This window comes from Rhinolophus sinicus, linkage group LG11 (assembly GCF_036562045.2).
Source record: "Rhinolophus sinicus isolate RSC01 linkage group LG11, ASM3656204v1, whole genome shotgun sequence".
NCBI classification, from domain to species: domain Eukaryota; kingdom Metazoa; phylum Chordata; class Mammalia; order Chiroptera; family Rhinolophidae; genus Rhinolophus; species Rhinolophus sinicus.
Genome location: NC_133760.1, coordinates 69635011 through 69660801, shown reverse-complemented (window position 1 = coordinate 69660801; position 25791 = coordinate 69635011).

Sequence of the window (25791 nt, the reverse complement as noted above, 5' to 3'; positions counted from 1 at the left end):
ATGCATCATTACATTTTCATACAGAATAGCCTCATCACCCTATACAATCTCTAATATTTCACTTTGTAAACTCTCTCCCCCTTCCCCTGATAAACTCTTGAAAACCACTGATCTTTTCATTATAACTTGAATTTTACATTTTCTAGAATTACTTATAGCTGGAATCATACAGTATTCAGCCTTTATTTACAAACTGTTTTCTTTCACATACCAAACATTCATTTAAGATTCATCCTTGTATTTTCATAGCTTGATAGCTCGTTTCTTTTCTTTATTGAATAGTATTCCATTGTGTGGATGTACCACAGTGTGTTTATCCATTCAGGTATCGATGGCCATCTTAGTTACTTCTAGGTTTGGGCAGTTTTAAATAGAGTTGCTATAAACATTTGTTTGTAGTAGATACTGGTGGTGATACAAGATTTGAATAAAAGAGGAGCAAAGTAATGCGCACTCGAGGAACAAAATAAAAAGAAACATATGAAAGCCTAAGGAATGAGTCATAGACTGTTTAGAAGCTTCTGAGTTCTGGGGAATACAGATATTTAAGTTGAAGTTTTGTTGAATTAGAGGGTGTATTTTAACACATCGGGCCTTCAGCAAAATCCTAAGAAGATTCCATTTTAGGAATAAAAACCATACCCTAGGAAAAAAGAAATTTCCCAGAACTAAATGCAAAACCAAAATAAATGCCCCCTAGCAAAAAGTAAAATAAATCTCCACTCGATCAAAGTGAACACCAATAATTTAACTACCTGGATAGATGATATTCAATAATATTCAGAGGAAAATAAAAGAATTCAGAATCTCTATAAGGTAGTTTTGCAATATCTAGAACATAATAAAACAATTACTAGACACAAACAGGAAAGTAAAACCGTAATCAAAAGGAATATAAGGTAAGAAGAGAGGACAAACAAATGGCACTGATGTTGGAGTTGGCAGAGAAAAGCTGTAAAAATAGCTACATGTACTATGTTTCTACAGTTAAACATATATACAATGAGTTGTATACAAGAGTATGAAATATATTAGAGAGGTATAAAAACTCTAAAAGAATGAAATGGGAGCTGAGAAATGAAATATACAAAATTTGAAATAAAAAGAATTCACTTGAGCTTTGCAGGAGATCAGGCACAGCGGTCAAGTCTATAGAAATTATATAAACTGATGTCACAGAGACAATGAAAAAAAGGCCCTAAGCCTCAATTGAAATAAAATATTAAAATGTTATGATATTAAATTCATTTAAAATAGTAACATTATCTAAAGTGAATCATCAGAGAATAAAGATTAAAATAAAATAAACTTATTCGCAATGATTAATGGACTTATATTAAACAAAAGAGTAATTGGCGACCCAGAAGAAAGGAATTAGAGAAGGGGAAAGAAACATACATTTGAAAAATAATGGATAAACTTTTTTTCAAATATTATTAAAAACTAAACCAACAATATACTGATTAAAAATTCTAGTCAGGGTTGTATGTCCTTTTTTCAATATGTGTTTGTTTAAGAAGGGAAGAATAGTTCAGGACTAGTTCTAGAATAGTTCTAGAATAGTTCAAGAATAGTTCTATCACACACAAAAATGAAAGTCCAGATATATTTTTTATCCACACTTGTTTTTATTTGTTTCAAGCCTTCAACTGACTAACAGAATATAGGGGCAGATTTTTTTTATTATTATTATTATTTCATAAATTGCTAACTGTCATTGAGTCAAGTGAAATACATGTGCATGTGCTAAGCACCCATAGTTTACTTATAGTTAATTCTCAGTTTCCAAAGATCACACTATTCTTGATAGCTACAGAGAAAACTGAGGTATGAAGTCACACATGTAATTAATGGCAGGTCTCAGATGTGAATCCTGACCTGTCTGAGTCTAAGTCCATATGTTTCCAGGTCTATAAAGTGCAATAAATTGTCAGCACCTATTACTATTATTACAGTATCCTCTAATTGGGATAGCTTTGTCCATTAGACAGAACTCTTAATATTTCATTAGGTCAAATAATTGGTATCTTACAAATTAAATCAGAAAAACGACAGGGAAATGTTTGTGATCCCCTTAAAATCAATATACTTGCTTCAAGTAAGTCAGTGATCACAAAAATATTTTTAACCATAGTCATTCTCAAATAGCCATTTATAGAATATTCAGAATAACAGACTAAAAGACATCTATTACAAAGTTATTCTATAACAATAATTCACTCCAAATTACATTCCTTCTAGATCTTACAAAGACTTGTGCTTAGAGAGTAATGTCCAGTGTTAAGCATAATTGAACTATATAAATTCAATGTGGACCAAAACTTAAAATAAATTTGTTCTTCTAGTTGTAAATGCCAAGTATGAAATACAGTGTTGCAACAAATATCATAAAAACTTTCTACAATATAGTGGTGTTTTATTAAGTCAATACTAAAATTCCATTATTTTGAAAGCTACTTTTGTCTGTAAGGTTTAAGTTTTATAGTCTGGCTCACTGGTTGTTAAATTTCAATATTATCAAAGAGAAACTTTTAAAACTGAATTGTAGAAAGCAGATTCTAACATTTACAGCGTCACTTGTGTAACCAAAAGAGTGATGGGAGGACATAGGCAATAACCTCTTCCCCTCCCTGGGCATTCATTTGCCATAGAATTTTATAGTAAGGTCCTAGACAATCTTTATAAAGTGGGCAATGCATACAAATCTAAGATTTGGTAAATCATGTAGCATCTTCCCAATTTTGAAAGACAATGAAGAATTTTTAACAAAAATAGATCAATTTTATTCATACATAAAATTTGTCCTATAGGCCTGCAGGGATAGAGTTCATGGTAAAATATCAACCTAAAAATGAACTACAAATGCTTGGAAATCAAAAACATAGAGATTAGAAAATATGGCTGAGGGTGGTCCCCCAAACAGATCATACTTTAATCCTTGGAATCTGTAAACATTAGGCTACATAGCAACGTAGCTGCATGACAAAGGGGAATTAAGTTTACAGGTGGAAACTGGCTGCTAATTAACTGATCTGGAGATGAGATTATCCTGGATTATGTTAGTGGGCCCAATGTACACTCACGTTTCCTTACACCAGTACATGTGAGAGGGAGGTAGAAGAGTCAGAGTCAGAGAGAGATTTGAAGATGTTTTACATGCTGGCTTTGAAAATGGTGCAAGGGGCCACATGTCAAGGAATGCAGGTAGTCTCTAGAAGCTGAAAAAGACAAGGAAGCAGTTCTCCTTAGAACCTACAAATGATCCCAGCCCTGTGACACCTCGATTTTAGCCTAGCAAGACACATTCTGGACTTTTGACCTCCATAACTTTAAAATAACAAATTTGAGTTGTTTTAAACACTACATTTAAGGTAATTGATCACAACAGCAATTAAAAACTAATACAGTGGTTTGGCACATTGACCAAAATAAATCCAGTTAAAACAAATCCAAACTCTTAACAGTTTATTTTTTTCCAAACAATTAACTGAATTTTAGTAAGAGAATATTTCACAGAACGGAACATTTTATGGTGTTGGTTTATCTGAGATTATGAGCATTAATAAAGTTTAAATGGTGAACATGTATGAGGTTCTGAAGAAAACATTACTGCAAACATTTTTAATATATGGAAAGAGGTAAGAATCATGCCAAGGAATTCCATTCAGTTCCCATTATACATAGACTGCACACAACTATATAAATCACTAATCAAGTAAAAATGTGGAATCAACAGGTACTTTTATATTTTGTGCTTATTAGGTGAGGAATGTGTTGCAATTAACCGAGCTAAAGATTTCCATCTATAATTAAAATTTTTAAATGTTCTGCTACAACTAAATTGTGCTCATCAACTAATGTACCATCTGATGACTTGTCAAAACTCTGTGAAAATACTGTGCTAAACTCAAAGTTTTCACTTTAAAACTTTAACAGTTTAGATTTACTCAAAAAATATGTCAATTTATTTCTATTTTTAGCTAATTGAGGAATTTTCTTTAATCATTGAAACATATCTTTGGTATAGGATCTCCCATAAAATATCTAAAAAATGTTTAATTTTTGTAAGGTATCTTATTTTAATTAGACTAGGGTTTTGTCAGTATTAAAAAAAGAAGACAAATACTTAAACATGTAAAAGGTAGCTGATTATTACAGTATTTAGAGTAATATAGCTGAGCCTGAGACCTTATGTTTTTTTTTTCTTTCTAGTAACCTTGAACCAGTGCATCAGTATTTTCACTGCATTTTAAAATTTAATGAGTTATAAGATTAACTGAAAATTTTGAGGAATAATTATAGAAGTAAGGGACATTACACACTAAGCATCTAAGATTTCATTCCACAATTTTCATTTTGTTCTCCATCTCTTCTTTCTTTTTCACTATTTTGCATCATAGCTTTCTTTCCAGTTTTCAAACTTGATTGTTTATGCACTCATCTCACTCAGTAAATGTACCTGAGTTTCCATTCTCCTTAGAAAACAATACAGAATCGTAAATAAATATGTATTTCACCTTAATTTTTTTCCATTTCCTGTCACAATAGGATACTTTGTTGACATCTGTCAGCTTCGAATGCTATTTCATTGGGAAAAAAACATTCTTTCCTACCTACAGAGAATCAGTTAAATGTAAATCAAGAAGTAAGTAATGATTTTATATTTATATACTTATTTATATTTATTACAATATAGCATTATATAGCATATATATTCTACACCTATGCATATATAATCATATATATATCATAATGTAGTATTATATAACATATTCTATACCTATGCATATATAAGCATATATATATATATATCATAGTGTAGTATTATATAACATATGCTATACCTATGCATATATAAGCATATATATATATATATATATATATATATATATATGTTGTGCTGTGTACTGAACTAAACTGGATATTGTTACCAACTCTGTTGCTAAAGGCTCTGTGACCTTTTGAAAGTCAGTTAACTACTCTGAGCCTCACATTTATCAGCTTTAAGATGAAAGAATTGACCTAGTTAGTATCGAGGGTCATTTCCAGCCATAACGTTCTCTAATACTTGGAGTACATGGCCTAACCTCCGCCACTGCTACTTTCTCACTGGGGAAGCAAATGCAAAGTAGCACATGGTGAAGTGTGATGCCTAAAAGAGCAAAACTGGAAATATTATAGCAGACATTTTCAAAACAGGACTAAACCTTGTTTTGATTGATAAACTTGAAGAGGAAAATAAATTACTGGCAAAATAAGAGTGGAGTCTGGCGTAAGCATGCCATCTTGAAATAACTATGTTAAGGATAGCTTGGCTAAAGTACAGTTTATGGGGGGATGCTGTGAAAAATGGGTTTTAATTGGAATGGTAGGGCCTGACAGGCAAAATGAAAGATTAAGCAGAGAAATTTAGATTTACTTTCATGGGTGATAGGAAGCTACTGAAAGTTGTTTAGGAAAAACATGTTATAATGAAAACAGAATAAAGCAAGTATGTTATGTAGTCACACAGGATCTAAATTTGGAGGAGAAAAAAAAAAGCAAGGAAGGAAGTGGAAGTGAAAAGGACGGTTAACTTTTTTTTTGAGTATCTGTTGAAAATGAAGCATCGCGTTGTCTGCTGCAGGTGACAACAGCCTATAATACAGTGTACTGGTAGGAGGAATCGGCACATAGCACAGACACCCTACATTTGAAATACTGAGCCCCAATTAAAATGATGGCAGGGATAAGGAAAAAATGAGGTAAATGTATGATGGTTTTGAATTGACTTTTAAACACGATTTGGTACCTTATTGAATATGAAGAAAGAGCAATCAGATATAAGATAGATATATGAAATTGGGACTGGTGGGAATGGTGGTGGTAATAATGATGAAAAGGAACTTGAAAGAGGAAAATATTTTGGGAGACAAGAAAATGAATACATTTTTTATAAACTAGTCTATGAAAGGCAGTATTTTAGGAAAATAAGAAAAGGAATTAGATTACTGATCTAAGAATCTGGTGTTAAATATTTAATTTATATTTATTCATATTTTGTATACTAGGCCAGATTATTTCACTTCTAAACTTAGTTAATGCTCCCTAACAAGTTTTTCATAGAATTTACACAGACACACACACACACACACACACACACACACACACAAAACTGGTTAATGCTAATATCCAAGTCATCAGAAGGACAATTACTTTTTGCATAAATTGCTAATTTTAAGTACTTGCTCAGCTGTTGCGTACCCAGGTCCACTACTAGAGCCAATAATTCCCATCAGCATAAATACAAGTTCTGAGAAGGATGTAGGTGGAGGAAAACAAAGATGGGAAGGTTAAGAAGAAATCTAACTCCTGTGTTTAATTCTCACTAATAGAGTCACCTTCAGTATTGTTCTCGCTTGACCTTGAAGCCTCCAATATTCAAATTCACATTTTATCAGCTCCAGTGGAACAGAACCAGCAATATTTTACGTGGAGATAGGAAGTTACCAAAGTATTTTATAACTAGAATTTCTACCCCGATTTCAGTCTCTTGCTTGCATGAAAAGCTGATGCTCAGGAAGGGCATTATGAAATTAAACAACATCCAATGCTCTTCTTTTTGTAACACCTAACACCATTCCACGTGTCTTCCATTTGCTACAACTAGGCAGCATCTTTAACTGTTATGATGTACTTGGGAATCTCTAACTCTCATAATTGTTGTTTGTATAGAGTCTGGCAACATAATGGGCAGGGACCTAGAATGTACCCAAGATGGGGAATATGCAGACAAGCTTAACACATGCATGGTTCCATGGAAAAAGTCAACATGAAAGAAGAGGCAATGAAAATATTGCCACAAATGATGAGGAAAAAGTCTAGTAGGGAGGTTATTCACAGCTGAAGCTCCCAGGGAAAAGACTTAAAAATGACACCAGGATGGGGTTGACCTACTTCCTTCCCTCTTCACTTCCCCAAATAATGAAAATGCTTTCCGTTGTCCAGAGATAGCAGCCAGTGCAGGAAATCTGGTGGCAACTGGAGAGGCGATCCTGACAGTTACAGCAGAGAGTACAGAGTCCAGTGCTTCTGCACTTGCTTCAGCCGCCCATCAGCCAGAATACGGACGGTGGGAGGGGTTAGCTTTGGTCTCAGCAGTGGCCCCCAGGTGGTGACCTGGAGGATATCATCAAGATTCACGAAGAGATTAAGGGAACAGTAGGAGACAGCAGAATAAAGGAACCGCAGGAGAACTGCTGGAGTAAATGGTCTATGAAAACATAGCGTGCTTTTTGTATTTACAGAAAGTCCCAGCAAGAGACCTGACGTTCTGCCCTTGGAAATGGGTGACTATTGATTAAGTGTCTCTATGATCAATCTGTTGAAGTGACTTTACCGGTGTGGAAACTGAGCTAATGGTTCACCATTTTTGCTCCTTCTGCTTAAACACTTATAACCTATATTGCATACTTTATTCCCTCTGTCCGTATCCAGGAATCCAACTATCTATATTTCCATTCCCCAAAATACTCATGCACTCAGGTTGATAAAAACCTGTCTTTGCTTTTTATCAACAAGAATCACAGCACGTTGCAATTTGGTCAGAAGTTATAGTAGTGTGACTATAAAATAATTAAATTGGGTGTATTAAGTCACGTATGGACATTTATCTTATTCCTTTGGAGGTGTGGCATATAATTAGCAGACTTTTTCTGGGTTAGTGTGAAACTCACAATATCCTCCTGTTTTAATGTCAACCATAGTTCATATTTGTCTTCTCTGTACATTTCTATTTCACGAAGATGCTTTCTACCCAAACCGAAGTTCAGCTACAGGATTGTAAATTACAAATGCACATTGGATTTACAGCTTTCATTTTGAATAAAAGTGCTTAGCTTAAATAACTGAAACACTAATAGTTGAAATAAAATTTACATTAAATGACATGGTGTGAAATACAATCTTTAAAATACGTTTAAGGGATCTGGATTAGCTATTATTTGTATTAATTGCTTGTTCCTGCAAAACTGAATTTCTTCAATAATTGTAGCTCTGTGGTAGATGTAACTCACTTTGCAAAGCTGAGTTTAGGCTATGTGACTGAGGTTGGGAGGAGGGAGCAAATAAATGATGAATTCCTATTATTTCTTATCCTATTTTTGAACTGCTTCCTTTCCTGAAAGCAAGAGATCACAACCAAATTTTATTTTCCTTTCTCTAACTGAGGTAGCAGATAAAAGTGTATCAAAAACAAAATAGAAATTCATGTGGTGAGGTGAAACAGACTCTTTCTACAAACACACACACAAACACACATGGACTTTTTGGACAACATATGGACAACTGCCTTAGTTACAGTCATTTTAATTGCAAGAAAGATCTCTCCAGCTAACTCCAACAAAAAGGAACGAGAAGTATATTTTCTTATAAAGATATAACATGCAATTGTATTCAAAGATGGAGTCACAGTCTTACTGGTACTAAAACAGGAGTAGGAGATCAAAGGTTCTCATGTCATTTCTTAGGAGCTACCTGGTCTCCCCAAATCTCTACATGTGTGCTCCTTGCTCTTGTCATGCTCATTCCTGATTTGTTATTTCTACTCTTTAATAGCCTAAGCTTCCGGGTGGCTTTAAGTTGCTAGGGCACCATCCTCATTCCTGACTTTGCTTCATAAATTTTCTGTTTTTTTCCCAGACTCGATCTTATAAACGATCTTTTTCAAAATCCCCAGAGAACTGACACTTGCTTCTGGTTTTTGAATTCAAGTCCCCAAGAATGCAAGCTAGTTGGCTCATCTTATATTTTAAAGCCAGACGACAGAAGATTCCTCTTGGGTCAGACATGTACATCTGAGGAAGGGTGCTAAAGTGGTATGGAGTCTTGTGACCTGACAACCGCTCAGCAGGGCTGGAGTGGAATTTCTCTGACAAAGCGTAACTGGCTTTTGCAAATATAACACAGAATAAAACTGCTAGAAGCTTCTGTGTTAGATCATTTTCCTAGCCACTGATGAATGCAAGTTGATATATTATGAAAAGAACCTGGTTTAGAGACAGGCACACACTCCTAATGCTTCTGGGGCTGAATTACTTATTTATAAATAGAAATAACAGTACCACCTAAGTGATATATAATATGTGAAAATCTTAACATGGTCTTGAATTTAATCAATAATGCAAAGTAATTTTCCTATTTTCCTTTATTGGCTGAAAACTAGATCTCTATATTAGGGTAAATAACTTTGGCAACTCCCAATATTTTACTCCATAAAATAAGCAGTAGGTCAATTAAAAAATATGACATTACTTTTTCTAGATTTTGGATTACATTTCAAATGTAATTACACTATGTGTATAGCTTTTAAAAAAATTCTCTCCTACAACCTTAGTATCTTAATATTTTCCATTTTCATACTAGTCTGTACAAATATTTTCATGAAATAATCACATAATTTTACAATGGCTTTTTGAAGAAAGCAGCATTATTATGTTAACATTAGCATTATTATCATGAGCAAATGAAAATTCAATTTAAATGTACCATCCAAAGCCTGCCTTCCTTCCTTCCTTCCTTCCTCCCTTCCTTGCTTCCTTCCTTCCTTCTTTTCTTCCTCCCTTCCTTCCTTCCTTCCTTCCTTCCTTCCTTCCTTCCTTCTTTCCTTCCATCATTTATCTAATGAACATTTATTGCGTATTTACTATGTTTCAGGCACTGTTCTAAAGTGCTCGAGATGTAGCAGTGAATAAACTAGAGAGGATTTGCTTTATTACAGTTTATATTTCAGTAAAAGGAGAAGGAAGAAAGAGAAAGAGAAGGAAAAAAGAAAGAAGAAAGAAGGGAGACAGGGAAGGAGGGAAAGCAAAGGAGAGAGCGAGCAATGAAAGAAAACAGTGATAAATAATATGCAGAGAATTTAAGAAAAGGTCTAATGAAGAGTATATGTTAACTTACTGTAGACTGAGTGGTCATGGAAGTTACTTAGAGGGGACTTCTAAGCTGATCCATGAAGGTTATGCAGATGTGTGGGGACACGGAAATTTAGGAAGAAACCACATAGAGCAAAAGCTCAAAGAACTAGCTGACAGTGTTTGAAAAACAGAAAGAAAGCCAGTGGCTGTGAAATTCAGGCTAAGGATAATATGAGATGAGGGTGGAAAGTTAGACTACTAGGAATTTGGAAGGAAAGCTACAAATTTTAGATTTCAAGTGTGATAGAAAACTGACCTGAATTTTAAGTACGGATGTAACAATATGTATCTAAATTACATGTTTTAAATTTTTACACTGACTACTTTGTGGTGTTGATTTTAGTGGGTCAGAAATGGAAGCCAGAAGGCCACCTAAAAGACTGTTGTGTCATGGCAAGGAGAGGTGGCAAATGGTAGGCTTGTATCGGGAGAGAAGATGATGTGTTTAGGATATATTTGAAGTAGCACTGAGAAAGCTGGGTGTGAGTGAGGGAAGTAGAGAAATCAAGAGCTCATGCTGGATTGCAACTCTAGAAACTGCCTATCATGACATTTGTTGACATGGGAAGGACAGTTTGTCTTGCATAAGATTTCCACGCAGAAATTTATTCCCAGTGATTCTCAAGGAGTTTATGAACCCAAAATCCTAAGAAAAATCAGTTGAGAAATTGGGAACATGATAAAAAGTATTGTAATTCTCTTCAGAGAATTATAGCCTAACAGTCAACATAGTTCCTGCTTAGAAGGAAACCACTGATGTCAAGTTGAAAGCAAAAGCAGGAAATGCTGACATTCAGAGTCAAAAGTTAAGGCTGACATTTCTGAGAACCAGCACAGAAACCAGAGAGGATCAATTACAACCTAATTAGACAGTCGTGCTCGTAGCTTCTTCTGTGTTGTGTGTGTTTGTGGTAGGTAGTCCTGTCTCCTGACAAGGGTGAGTCATTCCTGCTAATAAAATAGAAATTAATAAGTTTATATGCATAATATACTTTATATAATTCCAAGGTGTTTCAAGAAGTAACACATTGTGGAAATAAAATAGTTATTTTGACTTTGATAGGAGATCCTAATGTTATTATTTGAAAAGTAGCCAATAATGTTTGCTGGTGTTTTCCAGTTTTTGAATATTTGCTATAGGCTAAAATTTTTGTAAATGTTTCTAAACCATATTTTCAAAATAGTAAGCATTTTGTTATTTATAATAAGAAGGTTGGAAGTATCTTATGAATACACTATGATTTAGGGAATTCTCATTTCTTGTTCCCAAATCCCACAGATGTATATCTATTGGGAGTGTAGAAATACTCACATGTATTCAAGTAACTCCTACCATCGCTTTCTTGCCTCAAGGTACCTTTTCTCCCATTTACACCAACAATATTCAATTGTTGATTTTCTGTCATATCTGCCCTCACTTCTCATCCATAACTACTTTTCTATTTGCTGGTTGGTAGCTATTTTTATGATCACAAACACTGATATTGGTCCAGAAGACACTACAACTTTTCCCAGAGATAAGGAGAGAGGACCTCATTCTCTCCCAGGGATAAATTTGCTTACAGCACCTGTAGAAATTTGCAGTAATGAAACTATTGGAGAGGTCCCTTGGGCTGCCAAGACTGCACTTCTCTGTGCTATATAAACCACTGTCTTTGTGTCCCTGTCTGCGATTGGCTGTCACAGACACTGGGAGCTTGCTGTATCAATTAAATTTGTTCAGTCGTTTTCTCACTGGTAAGGTTCAAGGGCCTTTCATGTCAATAGGACCTCCCTTGTGGGGAATATCTGCTGTGTCGACATGTCCTAAAATGCCAGATTTCATAGCTTTCTGATGTCTGTGTCCTTTATGGAATCTCTCACTTATATTGGAAAAATGATGAACAATCTTTTTATAATAAGGCCAAATGTGTTAAAAATAAAAATATTTGCAAGTCACTTTTGTTTTATTTAAATTGAAAATATTATTGAATCTCTTGAGGAAAATAAAGCTTAATAATTGTTAAATAAATCTAACCATGTACAGAACAGAAGAATGACAGTGACAAACTTAGCACTCCTTTTAACCCATAAAATATTAAAATAACAATACAAACACAAGCATTCAGTCTCTTATGGTATGTTCAAGTCCAAAGAGTGTGTTCATGTGTGTTATCTCATTTTATCCTTAGGGGTAAAAAACCCGGAGGTAGTACTATTATAATTCCCAATTTTCAGATGTTGAAACTGAAACTCAGAGAGTTGAAACCACTTGTTCAAGTTCATAAAACAGATTACGAGCAGTGAAGGGGCTCAAGTAAATGTATTCAGTGCAATCTAATATTTAATGAATGTAAGTGCATATCAGCATTTAACGGCACCACAGTAGATACTGGAAATGCATAAACGAGATAGACTCTGTAATCTCTTAATATCTTCGCTGCTATTTTTCATGTTTTCATGTTGCTTTTCTGCTTGGGTTGAGTAGTAATGATCAAACCACATGCTTTTGGGAAACACCAGTTGGGCCAGTTTGTCTGGACCAGTACGTGATGCTCAGGTGTGTCCTGGGTCCTGAAGGCCAGCCTAAAGCATGTGAGGGCTGCAACACTCAGCCACTCCTGGTGACCAAGTGGTCTTCATTGTGTAAGAAGAAATGTGCAAGGTCGATAATGGGTCTTAAATGTCTTTCTTCCAGAACTGATGTGTTTTCTCTGTTAGCTGTTTTATTATTGATGAATTGCTGATTTGTTTGTTTGTTTGTTTGTTTATTTGACGTATGAGTGCATGTAGGCTGTGTTTGAACTGACGTATACCAAAGCCAAATCCAAAGCCATGGAGCTTTAATGAGGCTCATGGCCTAATGTTATTTATTATTGCCATGAATGTTGGTTATTTTACTGGGTAACGTCTTTAAATATAAAATCAACTGACATCCTTTTTCAAATCATCCACAGATTTATATTGTAGGGAAAAGATGTTTTCTTTAATACACAAATATCTAGAATTTCACAATGAGTAGGTATGGCAGATGCTTGATGAACTCAGGCAAAACAACATCTAGCAATTAAATTATCCCATTAGAATGATAATATTACAGTGTTTTATATTCCTTCTTTTGTATTTTTGTCAGCTTTGTAAACCTTTGCAAGATAAAATGTAATATATAAAAGAATACTGTTCATTGTTTTCTGTGTGTGCATTTAAAATTTTCTTTTCTGTTTTTTGTTGTTGTTGTTGTTGTTGTTGTTGAATTACTAAGTTCTACAGGCACAATCATGGTTGCAAATTAAAGGATAGCTTTCTCCAACAAGATTATGGAATACCTTATTTTCATTTCCCCCATATTACATTGCCCATAGGAAGGCACAAAATAAATATTTTTTAATTCAAATTTTTTTTAGAAGTAGCTTAATATGAGGGGTAATAAAAGGGGCAAAAGATTCTTTTTAGAAACTCTGAGTGTTTGGAATATGTGTAGACTTCTACAAGACATAAAATAATAGATAGGTTACACGTGAGAAAAGTGAAATTTTTATATTAGTATCAGTTTCAAGGAGTTTTATGTCTATCCTGGGAAGGCTAATCATCTAATAAATATATGTTGTTGTTGTTGTTGTTTAAATCACTGAAATACAGAAATACAGACTTGAAACTCCTCTTGAGCCCATTTCATGTATTAATGAGCCCTTTAACGTGAGGTTGGCAGCTGTACATTAAATGGTTTTGACACAGAATTTACTCTGCCTGCAGAGCCTGTTTATTCTCATCATAAACTGAAGAGATGAACTGAGGATGCTAAAGTGAATTCTTCTAATGATTTTTGAAATTAAAAAATCCAACTATCAATATCCCTACAATGTATTCCTCAACTATTAGAGTCTTCCTTTTTTCTGTCTTGTATTTATCTCTTTTATTTCTAAGTTCATATGAATCTTCCCCAAAAATACATTAAAAAACAAAAAATAAGATAAAGAAATAAGCAAAACTCATATCCCTGGTTACTCATCTCATGTTTAGATTCTGGATGATCAAACACATATGTTGTTAAGGTAAAAATAAAAATACCTTTGACTGGGAATTAGAAGACTGTTCATGGTCTCATCTCTTCAACCAATTATCTATGTGGCTTGGGCAGGATACTTCATATCGTGTGGTCTCATTTTCACCATAACCATGGTGAAAAAGGTATGAAACTCCTTTCCAGTTCTAACAGTCTATCATTCTGTAACTCAAGAAAACTCAGTTCTTTTGTGTCTCTATTTCCACAGAAACAAACTAGGAGTAGGAGCCTGTATCGTTCAGGAAATGATGGCTCTCTCAACAAAGACAATGGGACAGCTTAATGAAGGGACTGCCTATAATATGTGAGCAAAGGACACCAAAACCAGATAATGATGTGCCCTGAACTAATTCCCATTTAAACATTGCCTCACTTAGGCTTGACTTGGTAAAGAGAAGGAGGAGTTACCAGAACCTATGAAGAATGAAAGCTATAAGATGAGCTGCCCAACAAGAGTTATGGATTTCAGTAGAAGGATACAGATACTGCTAACAGAAGCCTAGCAGTGACAGAGTTGGGGAAGTACATCCCTGACCTCTCTCATCCTCTGAAATCACCTGCTAGTGCTTCCCAATGGTGAAACTTAATGAAATAAGGGATTCCAGTTGATGATGTCCATACACGTCAATTTTCTGAGGCACACAGCAGGGCGGAGAAGAGTGGAGGACAGATCTGGACTAACATGTGAAGGACATTCAGCTCAGGGTTATCCTACTGGAAGATGAACGGAGAGCTGGATACAGTGATGACTAAACAGTATTTTATGGCAAATCCTCCTCTTCTGGATTTTAGCTGCCAAGCCCACCATGAGTATAACATTAGGAAGCTTTAGCAGGAGACTCATATGTGACCGAGAGAGGTTGTTGTTATAGAATGGAGGAGGTGGTGCAAAGGAGGGGGATTAGAAATTGTTTATTAAGTAAATCTTTCCATAACAATTCATTTTTATATATAATCCATCACTTCGCACTTAGAAAGAACAAATGCTCTGAAAATTACTATCATAACTGAAGTATTTGATGTTTCCCTGCATTCTCCCTTATAATGAAGTGGATGTAAAATGATTAGAACAGGATAATTTTGTAATGAAGAAAAAAATTCCATGGGGTATGCTTTCCCATCTGTAATTATTTTACAAATGTCTATTTTGCATGAAAAACAACACAGTTGTAGGGCATGCAAAGCTGTGTTAATGACCAGCTATATTTCCATAAAAACAGAAGCCAAGAAAGCACAGTAAGGAAGTAAAACCAAATTGAGCTTACAATGAACACCGAAACTGGACTGTTTACTTTTGAGACGAATAAGCAGATTGTGTAAAATAAATGAATAAATATGCACATAGTTAACCATAGCTTATACCAGACTGCTAATTCTCTAGAAATTTTTATTCTATTTCTACGTGTTTAAGTCTGCTGGCTTAACTAGAAAATGCTATCATTTTAAATATAGATGCCTCAGAGTATCTTTTATGATGAGGTTTGTAATATACTCAAAATTGAGTGTGCATTGTAATGCTGTTGAGTTGAGAGAAGATGCCTTAACTGTTAATTTTGGGAGAAGTAATATGTGGTTTCAAATCAGGTGGGTGAGCAAAATAAAGATTGGGAGACATTGATTACCTCTCACATTTCTTTATTTCCCAGGCAACAACATCCATTGCTTTGCTTTAGCTAGAACTCATATGATCTCAAAAACAACCTTCCTTTATGTCATTAAATAATCATAGATTGAAATTTGATTCACCCTCTGCTAAACCAGTGATTAGAAAGTACCCCAAGTAGCATTCGTGTGATACAAGAATTTTATTAAAGTACAGAAGATACATACACTCCATAATCAGTGGCAAACTCAATAAAGTTTATTGTACACTCAGCAACAATTTGAGTCATGTGATTGGCAGATGAAGTTCAGTTACTCTTCCTAATATACTCCCAATGATTCAATTAACTGGGTCATAGCAAATATGTTTACATATTATCACTCTCTACTTGTGCTGCACAAAAAATATATTTCTAATTTAAGTCACTGTTGAGTCCTTTTCACAGTATGCCATATGGTTATGTGACAACATCTTAATGTTTAATAGTAAAGAAGGGAGCAGTTCTCATAGTCATTTAGATGTAGCCTATCTTGTTCTTATATTTTCATCTATTTATTCAAGTGACAGAATTACTAACTCCAGTTCTTGCCATATAAAGTGGTATTTCTTTAAAACACTGGCTTGACCAAGCAATTGTATTTATAGATCTAGAAGACCTTACCTGAAAAGCAGTCTCTTGTTTTATGGCATCCTGCATTCTTTAATCTTGGTATTTTGTGTTCTCCTCAACTATTATGCATAGTGATCTTACTTCCAAAAGACATTGTGGTAGCTCTTTAAATGTTTTGAAACTTCTAGAAATTATATATATAAAATTTGTTTTCTATATCGATCACATATATTTTAATATGTCTTTCACCTGGCCTTTTCAACTGATAAAGATTTGATTCATTAATGACATTTTCCCCTGAATGCAATGTAACAATGCTGGTTTTTTATGGATTTGAATTCCTTCCTCTTTAAAACAGCTGACATCAAGCTCTAAGTTATGCATTTATTGACAGAAGAGTAAGAATTTTAAACATCTCAAGAATGTACTAAACTCTTTAAAAGTTTCATCCGGAAGACCAAACCTGGCAATGATTCATTGTGATGATTCTCATTGTCTTGGACTATAATGACTGCAAAATAATGTAGAAGCACCTACTTTCCTCCTTTTTAAACTGTGCTATCCTGTGGGGGCTGTTAGATGCATATACTTAGGAATCGCTTCTCAGGGAAGGGAAAGGCATCTCACACAATGCTGTGAGGAGATTGAGAAAGGGTAATCCCTTGACATGTGTGAGTTCACTTCTCTTCATGACCATGCTGATTCCGTTATGTAGGAGTTCAGCACAGCCTCAGAGCACAAGCTTCTGGATTGGCAGTAAGTCGGAGCTAAACTCCGTGCATGAGGCTTACCTGCAGGAGAAGGTCCATTGTCGTGAGCATTCGTCATAGCGAATCAGCTCGCATTAGTCTCCCAAAGATATAAAATAGATTTCCAATTTGCCGTTTTAGGCATTTAGGATACTTGGCTTGGAAAGAAGAAATAACTTCTCACATATAGCAGATGGCTCATAAGAACTCTGGTTAAAAATGGAGTTCAGTGAGTGCTGAGTTTGGTCACTGGGGGGCCCAGCCAAAATGTGAACACACTGGAAACTGGAAGGAGGTGAGGCAGTGATGACACCTAAACGCATTAGAAGTGGGATCCAAGCGGTCATCTTTTTGGATAGTGACCAACATGGCCAGTATGGAGCTCTGAAGAGTGATTCTAATAGCTGTGGTCTGATAGCTGCATTCAAATCATTTAGAAATTATTATGATAAAGATTCCCTGTTGTCAGTACCAGAGAGTTTTATTCACGATGTATGGAATAGGGAGAGATAATCTTCATTTTAATAAAGTTGTAATGACAGGTCTAGAGAGCTGGGAGGCGTTTCTGCTAGACATGTCATCCAGAGAAAAGAATAGGACTTTGATTGACAGGAATAATCCTTAACCATGTATACTGCCAAAGGGGTAAAGCATCTCCCTTTGTGTCCAAGTAAAATACAATTTTGGACATGAGCAGGAGTGGAGCATGTGGTGTTTTAACAGTTGATTTCATTTCATATGCATGTACTCAAGAAGTAATTTTTTTTAAATGATATAAAAATGAATAAATATTAATGTTGTGTGTTAGATTCATAACATGCCCATACAGACACTCTCATCTGTTTTATTTTTAGCTTAAATTACTGTTAGATAAAACATTATTTTCTGTTTTCTCATTTAAATTATTAAATGTGAACAGACTGGTGATATAAAGGAATTGGGAGTCAGTATTTTGTTCACTTATCTCTTAGTGGCTTATATGAATCTGACAGACCATGGCATTTTTTGGTCTTATTGATTCTCTCTTTAAAGATTTCTCAATTGCCCTAATTCCTAAGCACTATTGCTTTCTTCCTACAATGACATTTAAGTTTACAAGTGAGAAGTTTTTACTTTGTTATGAATGTTCCATTATTTTCCTGGCTATGTTGTAAGCATTATTAGTTAGGTTGTTTTATTAAATCTTAATTCTCATGAGGGAAATTTTTGAAACTATTAAAAATTCTGCTTCTCTCTGCTATCCCACCATTGCCTTTCCTTATTTTCTGCTTTATTTCCCTTCTTTCTCCATCCTTTCATTTCAGTTTTTCTACCCTTTCTCCTTCCGCATTTCCTCTTCATTGTTATTTACCACGTGCAACAACTTGCCTTTAGACTTGATATCCAAAGATGAGTGAAGATGTCCCCTAAGGCTTTTATTCTCAAGAGAGAATGATAAAATAATTACGTAGATAATTATTATACAAAATAGTTTGTAATAAATGTGTAGTAGACTTACTTTAAGCCTAAGCTAGGATCTGTATATGGTTGAGCTCATGAAATAAAGATTTACTTGAGGGACGAAGAAGCCTCCTGAAAGGTAACTCATTCCAAGTGCAATGGAAGCAGACTCGATGGCTTCAACTTGACATTACTTAGGCTGGAAGACAACAGTGCTGCTCAATACTACTGGGTATTTGTCATCTCAGTCTTCCCTAATAATGAGGTTTCAGGCTACAGTTGAGACCCAACTCTATAAATAAGTATGATTTATAGAGCTGATTTGGGACATTGGGGACAAATGGAGATAATATGGCAAGATGGAGGAGAACTAATCCATTGATTGCTTCCAGATTGCCTCATCCTCATGTTTAGAGAGGAAGGGAATATTTGACAAAAAGTAAGAGCGTTGAACATATGTGAAAAAGAGGTACAATCTTTTGCTTCCATGTCTTAAATTGTTTCCCATGCAAATTACATTTTCCCAGAATTCTTGTAAAAGGTATGGCCAGTGAGATGGGAGCTTTCAGGAAACCTTAGAAATTATGACTATAGAAACATGAAGTAGATTGGTGGGTCTTTAGGAGATTGTTCGCTATGGGCTGGCAACCAGAAAAAAAATCGAAGTAAAATGCAAGGATACATACATGTAATTTAGGTATCATTGATTTAATATTTTTCTTTCTGTGCAGTTCAACACAATTAGTCTCATACATCACTGCTTCTCTTTAGCAGAGGGCCTCTATCTGCAAGTTCTTTTTGAATCAAAGTACATTAGAGTGAGGTCAAGAGTTAGGATCAGACTCTTGTCCCCAAGTTGATCACTTCTGTAAGTTTGGGGAGTACTTTGATCCTGAAGTTCACTTGTACAGAATACGTACCTCTGTGACTGTGGTTATGAGGCAGCATAAGGTAAAGACCAGCGATGTTCCCACTGAAGGGAGCATTATAGGGTGAGAATATGTATAGAGTATTGTCATTATAGATTGGGATTCTATGGTAAATTTCATTGAATTGAAGGAAAAGTTGTTCCTGTAGGTTTCAGTAGATGATGCCTATTTGCTACTAGCTTCAGGGATATGATGATAGGAACCCAAGTGTTAGGAACCCAAGTAACAGCTGAGGATGAAACACTGTATCATAAATGTAAAGTCAACCTATTCAGAATGCTGGAATATTCAGAAAATCTGGCCCAGACATTATGTAGTTTCCTTAGAGTTCTTCACAGAATGGTGTCTACCGGGTCATAATTCCTGAAGAGCTTTTTGGAAATGAGCCAATATGTGCTACCCTGGGTCACTGTCTCTTTCATCTATCAGACTTTCCAAATGAATATCATGGGTGAATATTTCACTGCATTGGTAGTGCTTCTGGAAATGCCGTTGTCATCTAGCAGTAGAATGTGTGTGAATGGGAGAGGCATGCACTTTGTTCTCCCCATTCCAGTAGAAACCTGGAAATTAGAGTCCCCTGGTACAATCGCATGTGTAGAAGAAGGAGGGCTTGTGCCTCAGAGTTTCTAGTATATGCTCCAAAGGATGAAACATCTGTGTTGTTGGCCATTGGTAAATGAGAATGCTGGGTTCTGAGATTCAATTATTTCTCCATTATCTGTACCCCACTGCTTACAGCTGGAGGTCCCCCTTGCATGGAAGAGGAAGAAGCTATCACTGTGATCTCCAGTCTTGGCCCTGTAGTGCCCCGTGGGCACTATTTTTGTCTAATGCAAGATTCAGAGTGGATTGCAAGCTTTCATAACAAGGTTCTAAACCCGAGTGAATGTTCAAGGAGCAGACATAGCTCTTGTATGTGACAAATGCACTACAAATTAGCAAGCTGAAGGAAACCCTTGAGGTTACATCTGTCATGATTCCAGTTTCAAGTTAGCAATACAAAGTATGCAGCTGAGGGAGCTGGGACCAAGAAGCAGAAATCAAATGTGTAGCAATGGGAAAACAAATGCCAGGTAAAAACAACTATTAGAGTAGATCCTCAGGAAATGATATGAAGGAAAGAAAGGGGATGGTACCTGAAAGATTTCCTTTCAAAGTGTTTGAAGGATATTTCATAATGAATGTATCCCAAAAGAGTACAGATATTGATGTTTAAATTTTTTTAAACCCCATTTAATTAAGATTTCCAAATCTCTGCTTATATCGCCCATCTATTCTTGCATGCTAATTTATCCATTACAGCTCTTAGCATACTTATCGTAGTTATTTTGAATTCCCAGCCTGATAATTCCAACAACACTGCCATCTCTGGTTCTGATGCTTGCTCTATCTCTTTAAATTCTGTGTGTTTGCCTTTTGGTATGCCTTGTAATATTGTCTTGATAGCCAGAAAGAATGTAACAGGTAAAAGAAATTGCTGTAAATGGGCCTTAAAAATGTGGCAGTCAGGTGTAGAGGGAGGGGAAGCATTCTACACTCAGTCTTTTAGTGAGTCTGTGCCTCTGGACTACGAATTTCACAAATGTTTCTCAGGGTATGTTTTTTTCTTTTTCTTTTCTTTTTTTCTCTATCCCCTCCGGTGGGGCAGGATGCCTCAAGTGGACTCAAGTTGATTATTTCCCTTCTTCAGGTCACTTAGGCTCTGAAAACACCCCAGCACATTAGGATCTGGTTAACTCGTTGCCCCTGGGGGCAGGCTTGTTAAAAACAGAGTACTCTGGGATATTTCAAAATGGTTCCTTTCCCTCTCCTTGCCAGAAGCAGAGGATAAGTGTCTGGTATTTACTGGGGAAACTCATCCAGCTCCTGTGGGTAAAGCTCACAATATTGTGGTGGTTCCCCTTATGGCTGGATCCTCCGGGAGTTTTTAATTCTCAGAATTGTCCACACTGAGTCTCCAGCAATCCATCAACTACAGTTCAGGTTTTTTTTACTGAGATACTGGTTCCTGCAGCAGTTTCGGCTCATGGAGCTCTGCCCAGGTAAGTCGTGACTCCCTGTATGAGTCTGTCTCTCTCATCTTGGGGCAGAGGTTTGCCTTCTCTTAGGGATCTAAAAAGAGATGTTGATTTTTCAGTCTCTTCAGCTTTTTACTTGTTGTTAAACCAGAGTAGCAATTTCCAAACCCTATGCATGTAGAAGTGGTGACCAGAAGTGCATATGTATATATTTTTAGTGGTTACATGAATGTGTGCAATCATTCCAAATGGTTTATCCAAATGAATACTTAAGATTTGTGCATTCTTTGTATTTAATAATACCTCAGATAAATACATACATAAACATGTATACACATATAAACATGTATATGCATGCAAAACAAAAGGTGTCATTACTTCCCTTAAATAAGATATGCTCCCTGATACATTCAGAAATAAGATATTTATCTGATGGGAATATCTGTAAAGAAATTTTGAGTCTGAACATACCATTAAAAATCACGTATTAGTTATTTATTTTCCTTTTTCTGCCCCGTAGCCCCTCACACATCTCTTCCTCCATGTACCTCCCCTTGCATATCTCACACATAGGCACCTTTGTCCACAAGAGTGTGACAAAAGCCTTCCCAGCCATCAACGGAGACCCTTCACATTGCCACACCCTGCCATTCCCATGCGGCAGAGCTATGAAGAGATGATTTGTAACATTTTTTTCCCTCCCTCCACAAGGAGTAGACATGAGAAGATAAAGACAATCTGCAGGCATCTCTTTTGTGAAATGACTGTTTCATTAAGAAAGGCCAAATATTGTTCAAATCACTGTGGGCCTGCAAAGCATGTAAATTGGCTCTGAAATTGCAAAAAGAGAGAGAAAGTGAGAGGGAGAGGGGGAAGAAGAGGAAGAGAAAGAGAGAGAGAGAGAGAGAGAGAGAGAGAGAGAGAGAGAGAGAGAGATCCTTTTGCTTTTTCCTGAGTTAAAGCTCTGTCTTCATTTTTGTTCCACCCAGAGAGGCTCATCATTCCTCACCCATCAAAACCAGAAGCGCCCAGCTGTAGAAGGAGCATTCTTTAGTTGTCCTCTTTTCTTTAAACCTTGAGCTTCCATAAGTACAGTCAATTATTACAGTTTGTAGTCGTTATGTTCTGTAAAGTCACCAGGAACATGGAATTGGTGAACACTGAGCCATTGTTTCTAGAAGACACATGGAGTTCATTTCCTGTGAGCCCCTGGTTACAATATTTTCTTTGAATATTTAGAACATAATCTAGTTGTATGTGTGTTTCTGTGTAAAGACATCCTATTTAATCTACATTTAACTATAACTTGTATTTGTATATTTGATTTATGAACATTGAGCTCATGGCCGATATCATGGATGCCTGAACAAAGCTTGTCTAACCCACACATTTTCTCTGGGGGGAACATCACGGCCATCTTGCACTTAGGGACCATTAGCACTTCAACACTATACGTGGGGACTGTTTTAAACAAGGAAACCACACACTCACACACACACACACACACACACAAACACACAAATGTGGCACTAAATAGACTGAAAAGTGTGCTTTTTTACATGATGAAACTCAAAGCGACTGGGTGGTGTCCTCTTGTTCTACCTCAGCTAAGAGCTTGCACATTTGGTTCCTCAGAATGTTCTTGGTTCTGCGCCTGTGTATGTCCATGAATGACGAGGAAAACGTGGGGAGTGTTGATTTTGAGGTTACCCATAAATTTTAGTGAGCAGGCAGCCTTAGGAATCGGGAAACCATGAATAACGAGGCTCAGCTGAAGCTCTCATGGAAATAGACGGAGCACATAGAATTGTTTCTCTAATTTCTATGTTTGTGATTTAGAGTTTCTGTAGTTTCCCCAAGAAATGTGTACTATTTGTCAGAATTTACAATCTGCCTTCTCTGATCTTCCTTCCATTGTGGGAAAAGGTCTTTTCCACAATTAGTTTGTCCATTCAGTTTTCATTTTATCAAGCATCTACACTGTGCCAAATATTATTCAAAATGAAAAAAACACAAAAGCAAATTATTGTCCTTACTTCAAGCATGTAAAATTTAATTATAATGTAACATTTTATACATTTATGGAATTGGGTCAGGGACACAAAAGGAGGGCAGAGTTAAATATAAAGTTAGTAGAAAAGGCCAATAGAGAAAGTGGTATTAAAGTTGAATCTTGATGAATAAACAGAAATTTGTCCAGTGAAGTATATAGAGCATTACAATAAGATAGGAATATAGTGATTTGCCTAGGTGGTTTTGATATTGTGATTTTAATCCAGCGGAGGTTTTTATTTCACTCTATTTTTAATTAAAGTAGTAATATCAGGATATTATTAAATGTATTCACAAGGATATATTTCATTTCAAGAAGAAAATTCTGAAGTTTTCTCTGGAAAAATTTCTATCATTTTTATGTACAAGACAGTTAAACATATCCATCTTTTCTGGTTTTATATTTACTTATGAGTTGGGCAGGATCATATGTGGTCATATAATAGAGATGGAATGATGGTGTCTAGACATGTTCCTAGAGCAGAGATATGGAGACATAAAACTGGATGTCAGGTTTCAATAGAGTTAGGAGGCTATTTCCATAATACCTCTGGGATTTGATAGCCTATGCAAAGGCAGCAGCAGCATTGATGGGGAGGAGAGGATTAATTAAGATTTGAGAATTAAGATTTATTCAGGTCATAATATTTTAGTGGATGTTGACGGAAAGACAGGATATTACTTAGAGAGACTCTTAGAAATATGACATTCACATCATATGTGATAATATTAATAACAATAATAATAACAAAACTAGATCTAATCATTGACATTAATTCTTACAACTCCCTGAAGGAGTCACTATGTTTATCTTTATTCTTTGGATGAGGAAAATCAAATGCAAAAAGATTGGGCTACTTGTCCAGGGTCACAGAGCTAATAATTGGCAGACCTAGCACTTGAATAAGTTAAGTTTGAATGATTAATTTTCTGTGCTATGAAGCTTTCAGTTATATATATATATACATATATATATATATGTATATATATATGTATATATGTATACATATATATGTATGTATACATATATGTATATATATATGTATGTATACATATATATGTATATATATGTATGTATACATATATATGTATATATATATATATATATATGTAATAGGGTAGAAACAATGTTTTCTTTTGTTTTGTTTTGTAAACCCTGCTGTTATAAGAAGATTATGAACACAAACGTTTGTTCTTCTAGTATGTTCTGATATGTTCATATATTTTAAAATGACTATCAAGAAAACATTTTGGTTTTGGAAAAAGAGTTTTAAATATTTTTTTAGTGTTGTTTGAAAGCATGTGATCTCCTGTTTATAATAATTGGTCAGAAAATAAAAAGGAACTGTTTTTTTTTTTTAAACTCAACAGTTAAGAATAAGACTGAACAGCAATGTCTGAGAAAACATAGCTGATTTAATTTTTCATTCAGTGAGCTGACAGAATGATCTTTAATTAGATACTAAAATAAACTAATATATTTCCATATATTTTAATTAAACATGCACATATAAATGTAATCCAAAGGCAAAACCCACACTAACCTTTATATTATTAAAAGTCATGGACAATATAAAAATTTTGTTCTAAACCTTTTAATTATGAAAGTACAGTGCAAAAACTAGTACTGCTAATAGAAAAAAATAATTAACTATAATCCCAAGGAAATTGTAGTTGCTATTTCTAAAACCAACATTTTTTTATGTAATACCTAAAACATTACTAATATACATTACAGTAACTAAATAGTAACAGCATATATTTTCAGTTGCTTTCCTCAGTTTCCAAATGGAAATGTCTGAATTGCACCTAGTCATCTTATCAATTTTGATCATGAACTCTGCTTAGCAAAACGTTCTGGTTGGTTTAGGGCAATCCGTCATTTCTTATGGGAAATCAGCTTGAAACTCATCTTTTTCTAGATTTGGAGATGGGTGGGGCTGTGACTATACAAGAGGCTTGTTGTATAAGGACAGTCAGAAAACAATATTCTAGGTACTAGGAAGTAAATCAACAGTAATATTCAAAACTGAATTCATTATCTTCTCTTCTACTGTCCTTCTGCTTCAAACTGAATTTCCTGTAATGGCATCACCATCTTCCTAGTCATTCTGGTCAAATGTTCTCTATATGTTTGACATATTTCTCACATTTGTGGTCCATATCCAAGTAGTTGCCACATCCTGTTTATTCTGTCTTTGTGATATGTTTTAGTTGACCCATGCTGTTTATTAACAAGGTTTATAACTACATTCAGCTAAGTATCTCGTACTTAGACTATTGCAGTATTGTCCCAACTGATCCTTCTGACATAGGGAATAGATTGTGTCATACTAATGTCTTCCCAAAGTCTTTAGAAAAATTCAAACCCCCTAATTTAGCATTCAACACT